At 36.2% G+C, this 7,297-nt stretch overlaps 1 non-coding gene across 1 annotated transcript; it reads right to left on the bottom strand.

The window, feature by feature from the left end:
- Positions 1-6,776: 6,776 nt before the first annotated feature.
- LOC127791255 (small nucleolar RNA R71) lies at positions 6,777-6,883 on the bottom strand. The gene has a single exon (XR_008020896.1). It is a non-coding gene; the product is annotated as a small nucleolar RNA R71 (small nucleolar RNA).
- Between the last annotated feature and the right edge of the window lie 414 nt (positions 6,884-7,297).

The raw sequence follows: 7,297 nt of genomic DNA, 5'->3' as shown, positions 1-7,297 counted from the left end.
AAACTACAATTTTGATAGGCCCAAGGATTGAATTGTTATGTATATCAATGCATTGTGTGGGACTTGAATTGGGATTTCTAGTGGAGGTATGAGGAATACATGGGACCTATGGTTAAGCTGATTAGACGGATAGGTAATTGAATTATAGATTGGCTTGGCAGCCAAATAAATTATAGAGAGGAAATGAAGTGCGTCTACCCTCAGTTGTTGGTTGATCAGGTGAGAATTTCAAGGACAAAAGTTTATTAAGGGGGGAGACTATAATGACCTGATATTTTGGGAAAGGAATAAATGGAAAGGAATAAATCAATTAATTATATGTTAAGTTAATTGTGGCTTACTAGTGGTTTGTGGGCTAAGTGGAGGATCACATGTGAATTTTGATGGTCAAAGTAGCTAAATTTGGTGTTGGAAGTTCAAAGTCAAAGGTGAAATGAAATATAGAAAAACCAAGCAAGGGAAATTATATAGGTATGTGATGTTGAGTAATCGAAGTCAAAGAAGGAAGCAAAGATGCTGAATATTGAAAAGTCCAAGTTAGAGGTATTTGGAAGTGGGTTATTGAGGATGTTTGGAGGAAATGGCTTAGATGGAGCAAAGCTATTGACCAATTAGTGCAATGGACACTATCGGTCGATAGATGGTGATAAGGTTGTCGATCATTTGAGGTGGTTTGAGGATGTTTGAGGAGAAATTGGCTTTTTCCAGTCACCGTTCATGTGGTTTGTTCACCATTCATGGGGAGAAAATGAGGAAACTGTTGACCGATGGTGTTGAATCTATCGTCTGATTATGAATACTGGCCTCTAGCTATCGACAAATTCCTTAAGGCTGTCAACCATTTTCTGCAAGGGCATAATTTCCCAAGCCATCCAATTGATAAATTTAAGAAGGATGGGGGAAGAAGCTTGTGGAAGCTAGTAAAAGGAGAGAGACTCATGAGGCAGTGGGTTTTTCTCCTCTTTTCCTTTCTTCTTCTCTCTTTCTCCCTTGATCATCAGTGCTTTAAGAAGGAATCTTAGAGAGTGATGACTGATCTTCCATCATCTTCTTCTTTCCTTTAGGTGGTTTCTTCTAGTTTGGTAAAGGTTGGTGAAGATTGGATTCTTGCAGAAGCTTTTCTCAAGCTTAGATCATGAGTAAAGCATAGTAAGGCAAGTTCTTCTTCTTTCTTTTCCTTAAAGAAGTAAGTTCCTCTTGTTTTTTTTGTTAAAGGAGCACATTCTCTTTTGTTAATTTTTTCCCGTGGCAAGTTCTTCTTCCTCCTTCTTTTCGATAAAGAGGCAAGTCCTAACTTCCTTCTTAGTTCTAAAACCTAGAGTCAAGAGATCTTAGTGATTTATTCCTGAAAACTCCTTATTTTTGGAGAAGAGTCCTTGAAAAATGTCAATGTAGAAAGCTTTGTAAATCTCCCTTTATTCTTGATGATTCTTGTTGAAGCCTCTTGAATCTTCAGATAGGGTTTGTTCCACCCTATAATTCTTTGGGGATGATGTATTTCTTGTTAGGGTGTATAACCTACAAGGGATTTGGTGTGGCTTGCATGTGGTAATGTTGAAAATGCTCTATTTCGGGTTGTAAAGTGTTATGTCGATCGACAGAAGGCATGAGGTTGTCGATCGTTCGCCCTAAAACGCATTGTCGGTCGACAAATGCCCTAAAAGCTATCGATTGATTGGGCCAAAATAGGCGAACTGTCAACCATTTTTTAAAGGGCTATCGATCGATGAAGATGTTTTTCCACTATTGAAATCAAATTGTTTCTTGAATGTTTTCCCTCTTGATTCCACTTCTTGGGTAAACTTTTTGGGGGATAAATGTGCATGCATGAACATGATAAAGGACTGATGTTGAGCCATATGAAAGCTTGTATATGGAAATCATTTCATGAGTATGTTATATATATATATAATGTAATATGAATGTTAAGTTGTGCATGACATTTGTGTGCTAATGGTGGGTATGTTGCAAACGATTGAGTGTGGGCATTTGCATAGAATGTTTGGGGAGCATGTGATCATGTGGAAACATACATGTGGCATGTCATTTTTTTTAAGTTGCATGGAAATTAATGTGCGTTGCGGACTTTGTCCGCAGGATATATCTGCAAGCTCAGTAGGTGCAAGCCTGACTCAAGGGAGCCTCAGCTCGTAGTTACGGCTATTATGTAGGAAGCTCGATACGCATTTGCCTGACTAAAAGAGGACTTCAATCCACAGTATTATGATATGTTATGGCCTTGGGTTAAGCTAAAAGGCCCTAAGAGTCGCTTGACATGTATGTATATATATGAGTTTATATAGTTTCAGTGGTTTGCATACCTCATTCATTGAGCATAAGAGGATTATGCATGGCATGGGTGTATGTGGTGATGTTAATGGTGTTATGTTGCATTGCTCCTCTTTGATGAGTCTACCCATTATTGACTCGAGCTATGGTGTCTCCATTCATTGTTGACTCATGCCATTGTGTCCAACATCTGTTGTGGACACATGTTGTTGTGTGTTCCTATCTTTTGATGGTTCTTGTTGCTACATGTCATTGATGGTTTGGTATTTCGTGAGTCTACCTAATGCTACGATCTATATTCTCATGCCCTGTTCTTTCATATTATACTAGCTGGGCCATGTGACTCATTTTCATTTTACATCATTTCAGGTAAAGGTGAGGCTAAGGTGAAGGGTGATTCTAGAAGGGCATTATTCTTGGGGGTAAGATGTGTACAAAGCTCTCCTGACTAAAAGGTCTTGGGGATGGTTTGGGTGCAATGGAAGGTGGTTTGTGTTTGTTATAATTTTATTGAGTGGTTTGGGCAGTTGAGCCCTAATGTGTGTTTTAAACGAATGATGTTTATCTTGTTTGAATGGGAAAAATGGTTATAATCTTTGTTGTTTTCTATAATGGTGTGGATATTCCTATTTAAATTTTATTCAGTATTCTTCTTTTTAACGCTCCCTCTCGATTTCTTGGTCGTGGGGACTCTAGGAGTGGGATCATTATGATATTTTGATCTTTGTTTCGGGTTTGATGATGAAAAACTAACGGTTTATATTTAAAAATAAAAAGGTTCATATGTATTGGCCTAAGTCACATCATAGATATTCAATTGGTTCCAAGTTTTGAAACAAAAATCAAGTTTGAGTAATTTAATCACTTGAGAGCATCGAGAAATGAAATAAAATAATTTGGGTTGAAATCTCATAAAGGATTAGGTTTTCAAAGTGATTGGCCCAAAAGTCTAAGCAAAAAAAATCAAATCAAATTTTCAAAAGCAAAGGACCAAAATGTCATCAACATGTTAGAAATTGTCGACTATTTTTGCCTCTATCCTTTAAACCTATCGACCATTTTCTTTGGCTATCATCCATCCAAAAATCATGCTCTCTGGATCGAAATGTCAACCATCTCTAGTTAGAGACTGTCAACCATTTTTAGGATAAAATCAACCATTTCCATATAATGTCGACCAGTGTTTGAATTTTCAATACTAATTTGTCAATCGTTTCCATGAAACTGTCAACTATTTTTATCACAGGATCTTTCAACAGCTAGTTTTGGAGTGCACTAAATTCATTCCAACTACCTCGAACAGTCAAAATTTTGGCAGCACTCACCCTTAACCATAAATACTTGGTTGGTGCAGCATTTATGGGGTTAGAAAACATTCATTACAAGTGTCCAAGTGCTCCAACTTACAAATGCTTATATTTATCTCTTATCTTTAAATTATCATAGTTTCTCTCAAGGTTACTATTTCCTTCATTGTTGCTATTTATTTTCAAAGCTTTGTATCAGTTGAGAGACATTGTAACTAAGAAGTTTAATACTCAGATTCTCCTTTTTCATTAAAATAATTTTTAGCATTCCTTAGAAAATGCTAGAGAGCCTACAAGTATTGTAGTAGGTTGTATCATCTAGCATTCTTACTAGAAAGCCTATCTTGTAAATAGAGGGTTATTTCTTCCAATTAGTGGATTGATTAAAAAATCCTAAGTTCTATTTCATAGAGCTAAAATTCCTAAAGCTCTCAAGTCCTTAAATTTAACAATCTCTCGAAGAACTTGTATTAATTGAATGTATGTTGCTTGATAAGCAAAATTATTCAAGTTCTTGAATGAATCTAAATATTGTATGTTTTCCAAGCAATATTCCTTAGTGTTGCTCATGTTTAGGTTTAATGCATTTGAGTAATAGAATTCTAAAATATCTATCTTTCAAGAATTACTCAAAGTATCATTAGTAATATTTATGTATGATGTCTTAGAGCTTATAGGATAAAAGTCATATATGCTTTGTTAAGATTATATGTGTTCTTGTTTTGATAAGTATGATTGAAAAATCATGATGCTTTAAAGTTTATATACAACATAGATAATGTTTTGTCTTATGTGTTCTCTTGTATTCATAACTATAAATGAGATATCATAATGTTCAAGTTAGAATATCTTTGTGCTAAATGATGTGATTTGTTGAGTAACATATTTCGTGCTCAATATATTTGTAAATCTTCTATTTGATCTATACCAATCAAGTAATAGGTGAATTACTCGACTTATATGTGTTTCATGCATATATATTTGTTATGTGAATAAATAATTATTTGAGTAATGATATTTCTATGAATCATGTCATATTGAGTGCTAAGTAGAAAAATTATTCTTTGATTAAAAAGGAAATATTTTTAGTTAAGAATTGATAAGTGTCTTTTATACACTTATTTTGGTCTATAAACTTAGCATTTATACATTCAATGAGCATGACTTCTACTTGATTTGGTTCTATATATGGTTATGTAGATGTGGAGCATGTGTTAAAGCGGACATGGAGCAAAAAGAGTGATTTTGGTGCATTATGGGAGTGAAATAAAGCTTGGAGGCATGGTCGGGTATCGAATTAAAAGAAAGCAAAAGAGTATCGAGAGTAAGAAGTTGAAGATGATAAAGCAAGAGGCTAAAGAAGAAGGCTAGCGGGCTTATAGCGGAATGCATACCGCTGTAGGACCGCTATAAGACTTAGTTTCTGGAGCTCAGGGTCTTACAGCGGAATGCATACCGCTGCAAGACCGCTTTAGGAATTGTTATCTAGAGCTCACGGGTCTACAGCAACAAGCATACTGCGGTAGGACCGCGGTAGGGTTTAAAGCTTCGTGAAAAGGCCGTTTTAAGCCCGTTTTAATCCAAATGAAAGAGAGATAGACTCCTTCAAGGTGTATGACTTTGATAACCTAAAGAGGACTATATAAAGACTTATTCTTAAGGGTTTTTGGAGTTTTGGAAGGCATAGAAGAGAAGCGGACGAAAGATTGAAGACTCTTGGGTTGTATTTTTCATTTCTTTCTCAATTCTTTGCTATGGATTTCAACTCTTTTCTTTTTCTTTTGATTGCAAGAATGCATTGCTAAGTGTTTATAGCTAGGGTGAATGATGAAACCTCGACTTCTAATGGTTTGATTTAAAGTTAATTGGTTTGCTATTTTCTTATCTATCCAGGTTGATTGTTTGTTATGTTTATAATGTTGTTTTGATGCTTGATCTCCATTGAAACATATTTGTGATTTATATTGCTTTCGAGAGATTCAATACGGATTAGACATGGTAGCAAACAACGTAGGGTCCGATAATAGGTATAGATACCGTTATGCCTTATGAAATCATTTTGTGATGATCTCTGTGATTGAATGCATGTTTATATGTTTGAAGGTTGACTAGAGATAGTTAATATCATATATATACATAGAACTGAATGACCATCGAGAGAGGCTTTTGGTTGTAATTGGATTATCGATTTTCAACCTAAGATAAGGAATAGCAACACCCAAGTAATGAATAATTGAATCATAAAAGGCCGACGGTGGATTCACAAACCCTAGTGCCTTAACTTTGAGAGTTTTTGAATCAAAGAAATTGTTTTGTTTGCATCTTTTATTCGTAAATTAGTTTTCATTGCAATTAAAGTCATTGTTAATGTGTGTGTTAGGTTAAGGTTAGATCAATTAGAGTAACCATCAAAAGTTAGTCCTCGTGGGTACGACACTCTATTCATCACTGTATTACTTGTCATGATCCGTCCACTTGTGGGATAAAATAGGCAGGACAGGTTTTTGGCGCCGTTGCCGGGGACTAACTATTTTGATTATTGCTTTGATTGATATTAGCTTTAACTATAAAATTTTGTTTTCATTATTTTTCTAAGCTAAGCTATTTCAATTTGTGTGTGTGCAGGGATTGAGATAGTGCATGAGCCATTCAGAACGTTCGGATATTTGTGAGTTTGATCCTAGGATAGAAAGAACGTTTCATCAAAGGCGTCGTGAACAAAGAGCAAGGAGGGGAAAGCAACTAAGTAACATGGGTGACAATGCAAACCAACTTGTTCCAATGGCGCAGCCCGTTGAAGTCAATGAAAGAGACATTCTGATGGGGGACTTCATGATGCCCCCAATGATTTAGAACCTATCAAGCATAATCTATCCGCCTTACGGGCATGAGAACTTTCAGTTGAGGCCGGACGTGATCAATCTCCTTTCCAACAACATACCCTTTTATGGAATGAGCGAAGAAAATCCACACTATCACTTGTCTCGATTTCTTGAATATTGTGGGAATTTTAAGTATCAAGGAATTAATGAAGAGGCACTCAAGATGCATTTTTTTCCTCACACTCTGAAGGATAGGGCTCGAGAATGGTTAGACTCATTACCACCAGGTAGTATTACTACATGGACAGATTTGGTACAGAAGTTCACACTCAAATACTTCCCATCGGCCAAGATTAACAAACTTAAACATAAGATTTCAACTTTTCAGCAAGCTGAGTCTGAAAACTTTCATGAAGCATGGGAGAGGTTCAAGGAGTTTTTGAGAAAGTGTCTGAGTCATGGCTTTCCACTACCAGCTCAAAATCACTTTTTCTATGCTGGACTCACTCCTCAAAGTCGCTCTACAGTTGATTCTACATCAGGAGAATCTATCCAAAATAAATCAGCTGGGCAACTTCACGATCTTTTTGAAACAATGAGTGAGCAGTTTGTAATGTGGCCTGATAGGAATTCGCATAAAAGAGCAACAGGAGTGCATGAAGTGGATGTGAGTACTTTGATGCTAGCTAAGATTGATGCTTTGTCAAAACAGATGGAAGCATTCAAATACTCCTCATCCGTTAATATGGTGCAAGGATCTCATCTTATTTGTGTAACTTGTGGGACAAATCATCTGTCGTTCGAATGTCCACTAGTCATCACAGATCCTTCTTTCACAGAGCAGGCCGTATATGCACAGAACTTTCAACATCAGCAAAA

This window comes from Diospyros lotus, chromosome 14, assembly GCF_014633365.1.
Source record: "Diospyros lotus cultivar Yz01 chromosome 14, ASM1463336v1, whole genome shotgun sequence".
Taxonomy (NCBI): domain Eukaryota; kingdom Viridiplantae; phylum Streptophyta; class Magnoliopsida; order Ericales; family Ebenaceae; genus Diospyros; species Diospyros lotus.
Note: the sequence above shows the minus strand (reverse complement) of the source record. Positions and strands in the feature narration are given on the sequence as shown.